Genomic DNA, 14,480 nt, shown 5'->3' with positions numbered 1-14,480 from the left:
GACAAGGGACCAAGCTTGCCCTCCTCTGACCCCCCGCCTGCAACGCCTCCTTCACCTTCCAGGCTGCTCAGAGCCTCATTCCCTAAAACCTTTCTCCCTTCCTTTCCAACTCAGTGCAAGTTCGCAAGTTCTGAGAAGGCTCAGTTGCCCTGTGTTTTTCAGCAGTCTTTACACCCCCACCACCCCCAACTTCAGAAACTCCTTGGAACCACACACACAATAAAGTTAAAAGGCATGAACATTTGAGAAACATCTGTGTGTAGATTTTTTTCTCTCTCTCCATCTCTCCCTCTCTCTTTCCTTCTAGTAGGTAGACAGTTTTAGGGACAAAAAAAAAAAAAAAAAAGAGACTTGGAGTGGTTCATTTGCACATCAGCATTCAGGATGGTCTCTGAGCCCCGGTAGCTTGTTTAACTCCAGGCAGTTCGGGTTTTGATGAAGCCACTAGTTATTAGAGTTGCCTTATAAACTCTGACGTCTTTCCCTTCATCTACTTAAACAGGCCAGCCCCGTCCACCTCCTATTGCAAAGCTCTGCTGTTTCACATTTCCAGCCCCTTAAAGAAGGGAAGTTTAGGCTTAGTGACTCGGGGGTTATTTTTAGAGATAAGTCCAGGTCTCGCTCGGTCCACCCAGGCCGGCGTAAGGTGGGGAGAGGGACAGATGGGCACTTTGCACTGACAAGTAAGCCCCTGGCTGGGTCTCTGCCCCCTACGCCTGCTTTCTCTTCCCGGGGGCGGCACAGGTGGCCTTTCCGGGGCTGGAGGGCAGAGCCTGGCCGGTGGACGCCCACTTAGGTTCTCACTATTGACAAGTGAACTACACTTTGAGAACCTGATGGAGGGAAACCCCAGGCAACCAGCAGTGACTGGCAAACGGAACAAAACATGTAGTAGAGGTTTTACAAAAAACTGGATATTTAGAAACTATCTAAACTTAAAAGGATTATGACATCTTTTTTCTCCGTAACCAGCAGGTGCCAACCACATTCTCCCCATACCTGTGGCACCCTTTTAAAAATTTGCTTTCAGAAGGACCTCAAGTTGAAGTGTTTTTTTTTTTTAATGTGGCCTGATCAGGCCAGTGAACAAGGCCTGATTTTTTTTCACACACATCCAGCTAACGGGAACTGGAATCATATGGGGGCAAAACCTGTTAGTTAGCTTTTGCCAAAACCCTTCAAGGGAAATTTTTTCAAAGGAAACGATATTAAAAGATTACTCATTAAAAACCATAGCAGAAATGCAACGAAGTCTTTTAATGAAGGGTTTAAACTTTCTGGCTGTGGAAATCCAGACAATTTTACAAGCTCGGTGTTTGGTTAAGATTTGGATCTTTGTCCGTTTTCCATAGGGAACCTTCACCTCATTGCAGGAGACATATTACAACAAACATTAAAAAAAAAAAAAAAAGAACAGAGTGATGGCAGCTTTATTCATAATTATAGCAAAAAGCTGGACACCACTCATGTCCATCCGAAGGTGAATACAAAGTTGAATATACAATACAATGAATATCGTCAATTAGAGTCTGTTCGTAAAATGGAATTCTCCAGATCAATGCAAAACAGAACTACTTCTGGATGTAACAGGATGGACGGACCTCACAGACATAGGTTGAGAGAAAGAAACAGAAACAAAAGATTGTATACCCTGTGATCCCGTTTACGAAGTTCAAGTTCAGGAAAGCGCTCCCTGCTGATAACAGTCGGGCGGCCTTGCCCTGCTCTGCAGTTAGCGCCGCTCGAAAATCGGCACCTAATTGTACGTCTTGGCTAAGTGACCTGTCTTTTTTCCGGCTCTGGCTGCTTTTAGGACCTTCTGTATTTCTTTGGTTTCCCTGTGATTTTTTCAAAACTTCATCCTGGTTGGGAAGCATCGGGCTTACTGCCTCTGAGGACGGGTGTCTTTCAACAGCTCCAGACATCGTCTGTGTGAACAGAGCTGCTTCTGCCTCCGGTTACCGCCCTCTGGAACTCGGAATACACTGGACCCTCTCTAGCGCTACCCCCCTGCCCCTTACCTCTCTGCCACGTTTCCCGGCTGGGACGCTTCCCTCCAGATCTCACTCATTTCTTTGGGTTTATCTGCCGTTTGCCTTTTCCTCTTGAATCAGCTGTGTCTAATCTGCTATCAAGGCAGTTCACTGCATTTATTATATTCACATTGAACATACTGAGCAAGTGATTCTGGGCTACATAGTTTCAATAGCTGAAGCACGGGGAGAGATTTGTTTCCTTCTTGTGGTGTTTCTGGTGAATTCCACCTGCAATGTCTTCTTTCCTTGAGTGTTTTGTGAATTTTGCCTGATTGTTTTGGTAACTTATCTGTGCTGAACTTCCTCGACACCGAGTTGGACGCTGAGCTCCCCTGGAGAGGATCTTCCCTTGCTTCTCGGAGTCACCAACCCTGGACCATTTTAAATTAAAATTTCAACCTGAGTTCTCCGTACCACCCAGGGAGTGTGAATTTAGACTGCTGGCTTGTGGTTACAAATTCTCAATGGGAGGAGGGACATTTATTTTTCCCCACCTTCTGTTCAAAGTGGAGACAAGTTTCCTTTCTGTCCCCTTCAGAATATCAGCTTTTGCTTCTCACCCATCCTCACCTCAGGACTGTGGCCCAGAGGGTTCCAGATGATTATGGGGCTCCCATTAGATTCCCCCTTGGGCAGCCCTCCCCTTGACCTTCTGTCCACAGAACCCTAGGCAGTTACCAAAGCAGAGACTCAGTGTCTCCAGGGTTTGGCCACACACCTTCAGGGCATAAGTGGAATTTGATGCTAGACTACCAGCCAGAATGCCTGTTTTCATTTTTTGGTGGGATTCTGCGCATTCCTTAATTTAGTGCCAGCTCGGTAATGCATTGAAATCAGTGGGGTGTGTTTCAGCAGTCAGTCTAGTATTTTGGTTTGTAGTCAAGGGGGTCCTTCAGGGTATCTTATCCACCACACCTCTGGTGACAGAAGCCCCAGAGCCTCTTCCATGGAGGCTGAGTCTTCTCTGCTGCATACTTCTATGAGCAATATGCACGTTACTATTAGAAGAAGTGATTCTTTCTTACCTAACTTCAAAACTTAATTAGGCAGGTGGCTGAGACTTATCTGGGGGAACGTTTGAGTGGGAGGATGCCTCAGTGATGCTGGAACTACATCTTTGCATTTTAAATCAGCCCAAACATTCTCCCCTATTTCCATGGTTGGAAGAGTGGGAAGCTTGGAATGGGTTTTATAATGCAACCATTCTTCCAAATGCATAACGTGGCACCAGTCCGAGCACTGGTAACCATCTCCAAAAAGAGCGGGATGAATCCAGATTCTTCGGTAACAGTCTGGCCGGTGGGAACATGACTTGTTGATTTATGGGGAAGGATAAAGGCCATTAAAGTAACTGTTCAGGTTGTTCTTTAAATTGTCTTTCCTTATTCTTCCTCCTGCTCTCTGCTTCCTGCTTCTTTCCACAGTATATCATAGTTTAATAAAAGCTGCTGGTTTGGAAATTCCATTTAGAGATCAATAATCGCATTTCCAAGTCAGGCGAGGTGAAACAGTACATCCCAGGTAGCAATTTCCCAGAATCAGAATATCCATCTTTTTTTTTAATTGAACTGCAGTCAGTTACAATGTGTCAGTTTCTGGTGTACAGCACAATGTCCCAGCCATGCATATACATACATATACAGTATATACATCTTTTTGTAAGGAATCTGTTTCTGGACCATTATTCTATGATTCTAAATCTGGAAGGCAATCAGATTAGGAAAAATGAAAAGTATCTATTTCACAGTAATTCTCTTGAAATGGGAAATCCGTAAGACATCATTAATGTTAATAGCATCCTGTTGAGATATGTTTCTTTTTTATTCTTTTGGACACTCATGAATTCACCACCAACCCATTATTGATAACTCACTTCTACCTGTGTTTCACTCTCTCATCTCAACCCTATGCTCCACCCCAGCCCCAAATCACCACTATCCTGAATTTTGTGTTTATCCTTCCCATGATGTTTTAGTTTGTAGTTTTATCAAATACCTTCGTATGTTTGAACGGTATATTTAGTTTCATCCAATGTTGAACTTTATAAAAGGGATGTGGAACCTTCTGAGACTTGCTCTCCAGTTGCTATGAAGATTAGCCATGCTGTGTGAATCATTCATTGTCACTGCTGTATAACATCCTATTGTTTGAAAATACCGTTCCCTTGTCAGTAGTCACTAGTGTTGTTTCTTTTTTTTTTTTTTTTTTTTTGCTATTTTGAACAGTGCTGCTAAGTACGTTCTGATAGCTGTCTCTGGACATGTGCAAGGGTTTGCGGGAGTTCTTATCTAGGTGTGGAGCTGATGAATCGTAAAATGTGTCAATATCCAACTTTAAAAAATAATGCCAAACTGTGTCTCAAAATGGTTGCACCAATTTCTGCCCTAATGATTGGCGTGTGAAGGAGCCCATTCATCTGCATAGTCTTCAGCATCTGGTGGTGTTAGACGTGACGGTTTTTGCCGGGGGGATGGGTGAAGACGGCATCTCCTTTGTGGTCTTGGTTTTGAGCTTGTTTCTTGAAAGCTGACCATCACACCATATGCTTGTTGGTTACATAATATTTCTCTGTGATGTACCTGTCGACCTCTTTTGCCCAGTTTTCTCTTGATTTGTTTGTCTTTTCAGTATTTTTTTTTTATTGCTTGGTAGAAGACTTTTAAGATATTCTTCGTAAGAAGTCTTTATTTGTTACGTATGACAAATACAGTCTCTTAGATTGTAGTCGGTCTTTTCACTTCATTTATCATCTTCAGGAGGTGGGGGAAAAAAATGAGTCCTTTACCCCCCAAAATGTGAAACATTCACTCAACAAACAGTGAACATTCATTTTGTGCTAGCGCTTCTCCAGGTCCCAGGGAGCTGCGAACACGAGAGACCAAGACCTTCCTTGTGTGGAGCTGACTTTTGGGTCAGCTCACTCCTGCCTCTGCCAGCCAGCCACCTGTGGGAACTTACAAAACTGCTTCAGTTTCTGTCTCTCTAAGTGGCATCTGTGACTCTCACGACCGCCTTCCTGATGGGCGAACGGGAGGCTCTTTCTGACTTTGGTGGAGGGGGGCCATCCCAGGTCTCGCCTTTGGGGGGTGCTCCCATTTCAGGGGCCTTATTCTGTGTTGCAGCTCACCCAGGAAAGTCAGGAGCCGCCTTCCGATGGGACCCTAGTCTCTGCCACGTGCCACGTGCCACGTGCCACGTGCCACGGGCAGTGTTCAAAGAAAACAAATACTCTCGGATAAATTCAATCCAACATTCCGAGGATTGTTTCAACGTTTGCTGCAAATTCTTTCCTTGAAAGAGTCTCATCTAGCGTCTTGATCGTGGCGGATCCACAGGTGAAATGTTGCTCTCCCAGGCTCAGATGTCTCACCGCCATGTACCTGCATGTGTGCCCTCAAATGATGTCAAATTTTGACCACAAGTCCGGGGCTGGCAGAGTAAGAATGTTAGATTTTCTTCTTTTCTTTGGAAAGATTGCCAAGTTATTCTGTAGGGGGAATCTCCTTGCTCTTGCCCTGGAGAATAAAAGGTCATGCTCCTGGAGTAGCTTGGGTGTCAGTGAGCTTTTCTTATTTGACTTAATCCAACAGTGGTCCAGAGGTGTGGGCAGGAATGACTGACTTCCTCCTGAAGGCTGCAGTGCTGATTGGAAATGTCTATTAAGCACTTACTTGTGTTCCTGAGTGTTCAGGCTCTCTCTCTTCACAACAACCACCTGAGGCAGCCGCATTTATCATCTTACAAAGCGAGAATTGAAGGAAGAGAGGTCAAGGTCAGGTAGTTTGTAATCTTGGGGCAGGAAGGACCCCCTACTCCCACCTCCTGTCCATTGAGGGAAACCATGGACACGCCCCCCCCCGATATTCCTCGCAGTTGGACTCAGCCTGTAGACGGACATCGGGGGTGGGGAGTGCCAGCATCTCCTGGTGGGGCAAGTGATGCCAGGATGCTGCTGTGGGGGGGGGTTATCCAGTGCCAGTGGACTGCTCATCACAGGACCCCGACTCCTGACTCCCCCGCCCCACCCTCCTCCTCCCCCTAAAAGATATAAAGGGTGTTGGTGACCAAGTGTTTTTTAATTTAAAAAAATTTTTTTAACCTTTTTTCAACCAGAGTCTAAAAGAACTCTGGGCCTTGCATGCTCGCCCGAGGGAGGAGGTAACGATAGGGTTGGGAGGAAGTGGTTCAGGCAACACTCATCAGGTTGGCGTTGGCCCTGATTTGCTGTAACCATCTCTGAAGCACTCACTGCCTCGGCCTTCTTCCTGCACAGTCCCACTCTTATCAGCCTGATGAATGCCGCCTGGCCTGGCTGGGAGGATCCTGGCCTTGCTGCCCCGTCCTGGGTACCCCTCCCTGGCTGAGCCCTCCCATAAATGCATGTCTGCAGTGGCCCTGCACAGAGGCTGAACAGCCAGGCCACGAAGCACCCAACCAGGAGGTGCAGTCACCGCCACGTTTCATTCGCTGGCACCCACTTGCTCTCAAACACGCTGCGTCATTTCGAGGGCTTACTTAGCACTTAAGCAGATACATCGCAAGGCAGCAATCACGGAGGAGGAAACGAACACCTCCTGGACAAAAAAGCACAGAAAAACTCCCCACTTGCCTTCTTTTTATTAGTCTTTTAGGTACTGGCATCGTCCACAGCAAATAAGATTTCTCGTAGCAACCGGCAGCCGGGAGGCCAGGGTCTCTACTTAGAACTGCTTTACCTTAAAGGATGTAACATTTTTTATTTAAAAAAAATTTTTTTTGAAGTATAGTCAGTCTACAATGTTGTGTCAATTTCTGGTGTACAGCATAACATTTCAGTCATACATATACATGCATATACAGTCCTTTTCATATTCTTTTTTGTTATGGGTTGCTGCAAGATATTGAACATAGTTCCCTGTGCTGTACAGCAGGACCTTGTTTATCTGTTTTATATACAGTAGTTAGTATCTGCTAATCTCAAACTCCTAGTTTATCCCTCCCCACCTCCTTTCCCCTGCTGGTAACCGTAAGTTCGCTTTCTGGACCTGGAGATCATCATTCTAAGTGAAGTCAGCCAGAAAGAGAAAGACAAATACCATATGAGATCACTCATATGTGGGATCTAAAAAAAAAGACACAAATGAACTTATTTACAAAACAGAAAGGATGTAACATTTTGACTCCGTCCATGTCACCGCCGCGGGTGCCGAGTGCTAGTTTTCTCTGAAATGTCCGCTTGACGTCGTGGCTGTAGGAAGGTGCTTTCAGGGTCCAGCCAGACGCCGCAGCTGGTTCTATAGGCCTTTCCCTTTCAGTTTCCTGGTCTCATCATCCAAGGTTTATTAAGGTCTGGTGCTACTCCAGATGTTACCTGAACCTTCCATCTAGGGAAAGGCGCCAGTGTTCCTCTTCTGGGATACTCTAATTTGTAAACTATTGGCTGAAGATAATAACACAGGAATTTGCCAACAGGTGATGGTGAAGGAACGGCTGATAGAAGCTGTGTAGCTAATTGAGTGTTCTGGAAACTAAATCTGGCATAACCGTCCGAACCAATTTTCAAAGAATTAGAGTTCCAGACGTAGCAAAAGTGTGCCAAAGATCAGGCAAGCGTTCGTGATGGAATCAGGAAACGTTAGAGGAGCTTGTAGAAAGTGGCTTATTTTGCACAGGAGTGCAGCTGTGGAGTGGGCTGGCGGGGAGGTCAGGGACTGCTCAGGGCTTAATGATGACCATCAAGAAGTAACTGATGAGGGGGGCGTTCGGGGAAGTGTGGAGAAAGACGATCGTCACCTTAGATTTTATAATCGCTGAGAACAGGAGGTGGTCTGCAATCCATTCCAGGAAATGGGGCTGGAGTCAGAGCCTGGGCTGACAGTCAGAGGAGGGCAGGGTCCAGGGTCCCAGGGAAAGGCTGGGAGGAGCAGAACAGCCAGGGCCACAGGAGCATCTCAGGAGGAGAAAGAAACCTGGCTGGTTAGGGGGGCCCATCCTGAGGACTGGGGAGGAGAGGACCAGGCCACAGTCCTGGAGGAGCAGGGACACCTGGAGTGGACACAGGCACAAGGGAAAATCGGGCTGGGGGATGGGCACTGCGGGTAAGCCAACGACGTGGGATGCTCAGGGTGTGAGCACATTCTAGAAAGGGGCCTGGGGGAGCAGATGCACACGTCATAATGAGCACACTTCCTTTCCTGGACCCTGAGGAGTCAGCCCGACTTGGGGCAGGAGCCTGTGCTGCGTCGTGCTGTCGCATGAACTTCTCCCAGCCCAGGTGGCGGGGGCTTTGGGTGGGGGCTTCGTCCCCCAGCAGTAGGGGCGCCAAGTCAGGCAGGTCATCACAGAGGAAAGAACACCAGTCAGCCTAAGGTGGGTCTGCAGAGGTCAAGCAGGCACAGGAAAGGCAGGAAGCGTCAGACGTCTCAGGTGAGAGGAAGACGGGAACGCACAGGGAGCTCGGCGTCGACGTCAGCAGCCTTTCCATCAGGCATCGGCCAGATCCAGTCTTGCGTTTGAGCTCAGGCCAGGCTCGGCCTGTGGACCACAGTTCACAGCTCCTGGTCTCTGAAGATTCAAGACAAAGACACCAGACCCTCAGACCAGAAGCTTGAAAGAGGGAAGTGGAAACCAAATATTTACAGCAGAACCTCAAATCAACCTAAAAGGGAAAAAAGAGAGAAGACGTGGAAAGAAACCAGATGATCACAGAGGTAGCATTTCGGTGGGCTCGTATTTCCAAAGGGCACTCCCTGGAAGGAGGTGTCCCAGGGGCCGGCGTTCCAGAGGTAGTGAGAGGGCTGCTTCGGGGGACAGGCAAGGAGAGATGCTGAGATGCCTCTTCCAGAGCTGGGGGGGAGGGAGGCCACGGGACGCAGAGCCGGGTGGCAGAGTGGGGGTCAGGCAGCGCTGTGCAGGGACTCACAGCTCCCAGGACCCTTGGCATCCGCCCCACTCAGGCTGGCCTCACCCAGGCTCGCTTCTTAGTTTGCACCTCCTGGAGCACATCTGAAGTTTGTGATGTGTCCCTGGGAATCATCCCAGGAGATATGAGACAGGGAGGAGAAGGAAGACTGTGCTGGGGCACAAACGAGCAGGGTACCACTGGACCCAAGGCCAGTCCTGCCGGGGGCCTGCAGGAAACAAGCCCTCGGGATTCTCCTCGATCGACTCCCATTTGGCGAGGTTGGTGGGATGCGGGATCATTCACTCCCCCGTCCCACCCCTCTGCCCGCCCAGAGCAGAGCCCAAGAGACAGCCTCAGCCCAGGAGCCACAGGTGACAGGGGACCCAGGGACAGGAATGGGAGCAGCAAGTACCTGGAGGCCGAAGCGGGCACCAAAGCATCAGCACTCGTGCACTCACGCATTCTACAGTCAGGAGATACGTGTGTTGTGGGGACCACAGCATGATTTTATTCTTTTTTAATTTAAAAAAATGTTATTGAAGTTTATTTGATTTACAATGTTGTGTTAATTTTCTGGTATACAGCACAGTGACTGAGTTACACATATATATTCATTTTCATTATAGGTTATTACAAGCTATTGAATATAGTTCCCTGTGCTCTACAGTAGGACCTTGTTGTTTATGTCTCTGCTAATCCCAAACACCCAATTTATCCCTTCCCCCCTTTCCCCTTTAACCATAAGTTTTACTATGTCTGTCTCTTTCTGTTTTGTAAATAAGTTAAGTTGTATCCTTTTTTTAGATTCTACACATAAGTGATAAATGGTATTTGTCTTTTTCTGTCTGGCTTACTTCACTTAGTATGATGATCTCTAGATCCATCCATGTTGCTGCAAATGGCATTATTTTTTCATAGCTGAGTAGTATTCCATTGTGTATATATATATATATATATATGTACATATACCACATCTTCTTTATTCACTTATCTGTTGATGGACATTTAGGTTGCTTCCATGTCTTGGCTATTGTAAATAGTGCTGCTATGAACATTGGGGTGAATGCATCTTTTCAAATTACAATTTCCTCCAGATATATGCCCAGGAGTGGGATTTCTGGATCATAGGGTAACTTTATTTTTAGTTTTTAAAGGAATCTACATACTGTCCTCCATAGTGGCTGCACCAAACTGCATTCCCACCAGCAGTGTAGGAGGGTTTCCTTTTCTCCACAGCCTCTCCAGCATTTGTCATTTGTGCACTTTTGAATGATGGCCACTCTGACTGGTGTGAGGTGATACCTCATTGTAGTTTTGATTTGCATTTCTCTGATAATCAGCAATATTGAGCATCTTTTCTTGTGCCTATTGGCCAAGCATGATTTTTTTTAATAGAAGGGAGTTCTGTGCCTAACCCAATTTTGAATTCCTGAGAAACCCCATCCTTAATACTTTATAAAGACACAGAAAGAGCCAGCACATCTAGTAAAGCAGACTGATGGGGCTCAGCCACCCTCCCCGCTAATGACTCTGTGAATCAGTATTGAAATCACGGCTCCTTTAAAAAGCACCCTCCCCCATGGTGCTGAGAAGGGGCTGATCATCACAAGGGCGAGTGGCACTTGGAATTAGCATCCAAGTTCAGTTCCAAAATTTCCAGGTAAAAATGTAAAGCAAAACCCACACGTCTCCTGGCTGATAGTACATTTTTGAGAAGGTACTGACAGGGTCGCAAGGCCTGGGGCAGCTTTACACCTGAAGCCGCCGGCTTCCTTTGGACATCTCAGTGCAGAAGAGAGGGGACAGGTCTGCACGGGGATCTCTGGGTCCCGCCAGCAAAGTGTGGGGTCAAAAGCTTCAACTTTATGAAAATGGGGACCCTGTCTCCAAAGGAAGACTCAGGTTCTGGGGAGCGGTCGGCAGGCAGCCCAGCCTGCTGAGTGGGATGCGCCCTTGGACTCTGGAGGTCGGTCCAAACCCTCTCCATCAGGAGCCACCCCACCTTCCACCTGCTGGTAACTGAGAACGCTGCTCAGGCATTGCTTGCTCTGGTCGATTTTTCTTGATTCCTGGACCTGCCAGGAATGTGACTTCGAGGGCAGCCAGCCAGGCCCGGGCTGTGGGAGGCTGAGGCATCTCAACAGCTGCTCGGGGGCGGCCAGCGCGTTGCCATGGTCTCAGAAAAATTGCCGCAGAGCTTGGTTGTCCCTCTCTGAACTTTAAAGGGAAACTTTATGGTCCTGTTTGGGAATTCAGTGAGTGACTCTGAGGTGGGAAGCCCCATAAAAAAGACCAGCAGGACCCTCAGGCAGGGCCACTACTCTCCTGTCAGCACCATAGGGTTTCCTGGCCCAGAGGCTCTATCTCACTTTTTGCCTCTGAAACCGCTTACTTCTAGGAAAGTGGAACTTACCCCTAAAATTCTATTGGTTCCCTGAGCTCACTCCTGATTGGTTATTTCCTTCACTCCTGATTGGTTATTTCTCTCCCTCCTGATTGGTCCATTTCTACAAAGCTTGTTCCTGATAGTCAACTTTTGTTATACCTTATTTGCATATGATGTTGCAAAGTGTAAACTGGAAGCCTATAAAAGCCTGTGTAAACCTACAGATGGGGTCCAGAGCTTGGAGTGTTAACTCCTCTGGGCCCGCTGGAGTAATAAACCTGAGTTCTCCAACTCTCCGAGTGCTGCTTGGTCTCTCGCCCGGATCCAGGTTGTTGTCACAACTGAGCTGTACCACGTTTTTCTGCAACAGCTCTATCGTTGGGACCATTTACTTAATCTAGGATGAGGGAGCAGCCTCTTCTCCTCAGGCTGCGACCTACCATCCGCCCCCTGGGGGCGGGACCTTGCTTCCCCCCGGGTTAACACTCAGGGAGTCCAGGGAGGTGCTGGGTGATCTTCTCATCACATTCACACTCTTGCTCAGCCCCCAGCAGTTCACTGGACTGGGCACTGTTTCCCCCCATTTTACAGGCTGGCAGCCTGAGGCACAGAGTCAAGGTAACTTTCTCAAGCTGCCAGGCCAAGCTGGGACCTGGGGTTCGTGGTCTAACCATGTCCACTTGCTGCTCCGCTGTGGACAGGGCAGGTCACATGCCTCTTTTCACCCTCAGAGTCAAGGGTGAAGGTGGATCCGGTCCAACAGATCCCCTGTTCAGAAACATGATCCTATTTGGATTATTGATGATGATATTGATGATTTAAGAAAGAAGGTTCAATGTGGCAGGAACTTAAGAGAGCCTTCTTCTTGGTCCAGCCTCCAAGGGTGCTGAGAAGCGCTGTGCTTTTGGAACCAAGTGGGAGGGCAGTGTAGACAGATGCTCTGCTAACAGCCCCACTGGCGGCGGGATCCGTGGGGGCCTCTGTTACAGCACAGCCCGACAGGACGGGAGAAGGACTCCAGCATCAGTTAGGACTCCCTGCACAGATGGGGAGTCCCCTGATGCCAACAGAAATCACCACCTCAGTCTGGTGTGGAGATCTTAGGGACCAACGAACAGCCTCCCCTAGAGTCTCATTTCACTTTTGACTCGCCTTCAAAGGGTTGTATTTACGACTGATATTTGCCTCCATCACACTCAAACCTTTTCCTCTTCAACCGTGAGCCCTAAAGAGTGGGAGTCCTGTCCCATCACAGACGGTGAGGTCCTAGGACCTGAACTTGAACAGCGACTCCTGGGAATGTGGAGGGCTTTCCGGTGTACATCGCAGACAGACACAGAATCCAGGCACCCCATTTCTTGAGATCCAAACCCATCTTTTTAGGACACCCTCCTGCCTTCCTCAGGAATGACTGGAAGCCGTTTCCTCTCCTGGGAGCAGGGGAAAGAATCCTATGTTGTTGAATGCCTTTGAAAGGCCATGTACCTGTGCGATGCTTTCAAAGTATCATCTCAATCCTCATGGAAATGCTTTGCCCTTGGAGTTACTATTCCCATCCAGCTAAAAAGTGCAACCGGGATTCAAACCTGAATCTTTTTGATCACATCCCCACCACCCTCGTGTGCCTTCTCAAATCTCCAGCAAAAATAATTTTGCCACACGCCTCCCTGCACATGCCAATCACAAGGGAGCTGCTTCATTAAAGCCAACTGAGGGCATGAATGAATGAATGAATGATGGGTGAATGGCATCTTTTTAAGTTAACACTCACTTTGCCGTAAGCTTCTCTGAGCCCCAACACCAGGCATTCATCCATTCTCCAGTTTTTTTTTTTAACTTTTTTTTTTAACGGAGGAACTGGGGATTGAACCCAGGGACCTCAGGCATCCTAAGCACGCTCTCCACCACTAAGCTCTACCCTCTCCCCTTTCTCCAGTTCTTAATACCTCTCTCACATGCTCACCTATGCTGCACAACAACTATTTTCATTTGGGTCCCAGTGGAGTTAGACTCGCGGATTCTTCTCCACCGCCCCGTCTGTCCCTCCATGGAATCTTGGGTTAACCTGCTTTGCTTCCACTATCCAAGGCGGTGCTGGCAGGATTGCAGACCTGGTGAACCTCCAAATCTGTGGGTCCAGAAATAGTTTATGAAATCAGCAACAGTGTAAGACAGTTCTAATCACAATGCTATTAATACCCAGTGAATGGAATTCTTAACACACACAGCTGTGGCTTAACACACACGTCCTGAAGCATCATTTATGCTAGAGCTACCGACACTTTGAGTGTAACTTGTCCATCATTTAAGGTCCCCGAATGTGTCATAAACTCATTGTCTGAAGCCCTAGCAAACCTCAGTATCCATCTCCTACTGTCACATAAGCGTATCTACTCTTCCATTTGGGGTGACTGACCAAAGTGGTCCAGTGTTTGGTCGTCTCAGAATTCCACAGTTTCCCACCTCAAGGTGTTCTCTAAGTCCAGTATTTTCAAGACTCAAGTTTCTGCAGAAACTTGTCCTTCCCTTTAAAATAAAGGGAGAAAAATTCTTTTCTGCTCATGGTCCTGTTTAACTGGGAATCAAGAATGCCTCCTTGTGAGAAGATGGCAGTGAGGCAGAGTCAGAACTGAAGGAGCTGTAACAGCCCGACTGTAAACGCCTTGTAAAGGCCTGCGTTGTCAAGGCTTAAAGGAAAGGTGAGACTGAAAGAGGAAAATTTACCTCGGTCTGTTTCTCTCGGCATGTCAGTTTCCACATGCTAATTAACAAACAGAATGGCCCTGGGCAGTCCCACCACTAGACACTGATTATTGGGTCCCTGCCATTTTCAAATGGTGCCTTAGACTTGAGCTGTTCCTCTCACAGCGGGAAACGCAGTTCCGCCCTGCCCTGTCATGAAGCTTCTCCTGAAAAACCCAATCAAAGAAAATACTCCCTGACAACGTCAATAATTAACTCCTATTCCTTCCTCTCTTCCCCCAAGGAGGGTGCCTTTAAGGGAAAATTGTCAAAAGACAACAGAGAAATCTAGGTGGTGTGACATCACAGGAGTCCAGGAGCTCCCTGGAGGAGATACCCCTTGGGGATGAAATATACAATAGTATATACAATATATAATAGTGTAAGTTGTATATATAGTATATATATTATGTGTATATAATATATAACATAG

Source organism: Camelus ferus, chromosome 35 (genome assembly GCF_009834535.1).
Source record: "Camelus ferus isolate YT-003-E chromosome 35, BCGSAC_Cfer_1.0, whole genome shotgun sequence".
Lineage (NCBI taxonomy): Eukaryota > Metazoa > Chordata > Mammalia > Artiodactyla > Camelidae > Camelus > Camelus ferus.
The sequence above is the reverse complement of the archived record's forward strand: the minus strand, read 5'-3'. Positions refer to the sequence as shown.